The sequence below is a fragment of the Octopus bimaculoides genome, chromosome 9, assembly GCF_001194135.2.
Source record: "Octopus bimaculoides isolate UCB-OBI-ISO-001 chromosome 9, ASM119413v2, whole genome shotgun sequence".
Lineage (NCBI taxonomy): Eukaryota > Metazoa > Mollusca > Cephalopoda > Octopoda > Octopodidae > Octopus > Octopus bimaculoides.
In genome coordinates, this window is record NC_068989.1 from 71,581,468 (window position 1) to 71,582,588 (window position 1,121).

Here is a 1,121-nt window from a genome sequence, read left to right on the forward strand (position 1 = left end):
CCCAATGACATTTAAAAAATTCAACCATAGCTACATAGCTCTTCGCTATACTGGTGTGTGTCTAAATATATTAGTTGAACGTGTTTAAGAACGTGTGTGCGTTTATGTATGTATGTATGTGTGAGTGTATGTGCTTGTGTGTGTACACGTTATTTTATAATGGCTGTTGTAGTACTATGAATGAAACAGCAACATATGTAACTTAACATTGTCTTTGCAACACCTGTTGCCTTGTTAAAACATTCATTCAATCTGCGCTAGCATTATCTCTTCGCCTGTCGAAAGCATTGTCATAAAGTTTGTCCTGAACGTCCATGCTAGTTTTCAGACTTCTAGTTAACCCTTGTTTTATATGTTCTGAGTAATATAAATTTTGAAGCAATGCAGTGCCATCACTCTCGACTGGCACTCAGCTTGATAGCGACAGTCTGTACATCGGTGTCTCCATGAGGCTTGGCCTCGAAATCTGTGAGCCTCACATATGTAACTGCTGATTCAGTGTGGATTCTTTCGGCCTCCACCCATTGTCATGCCGTTACAGTGCTGGCCGTTTCCATGCCATGTTGCTCTTAACGAGATCATAAAACATGGCCTAGAGGTTGCTTGTTTTCCTTCTGAGCTCAAACCAGCGGGGCTAGACTAAGGGGATGTAAAAGGCTTGACAATATAAAAATTTATCCGTCCCGTGGTGGTAGGCTCTCTCATCTAAGATGTCACGTGCAGTGACACCTTCTCCAGAGATATCATGGTGTGTTCAGCTACCAGCCCAAACTCTGCAGTTTGTTAGGCCGAGGAGAGCAAACTGTTAAAGTATCAGTGGCTCTTTGATAGGTTTATGGTCGAGCCTGTGGGAGTGGAGACCTTCGGCGTTCTCGGACCCCAGACCATATCCCTGTTCACCACTATGACAAAAGCGAGCCCCATGAGTCAGAGAGGCCGTTGCAGAGTATCTCCCCCCCCCCCTCGCCATCCTCCGGAGAAGCGTCTTTTCTATTTTGTCTGTTGGGTCCATGAGCAGTCTGACGAGCTTCTTCTTTTTATATATTCCTTTGCTGTGAAGAATTTGTAAACAATTACGAGGTTATAAGTATAAATTTTTCCTTTCATAAGTCCCAAGTTAC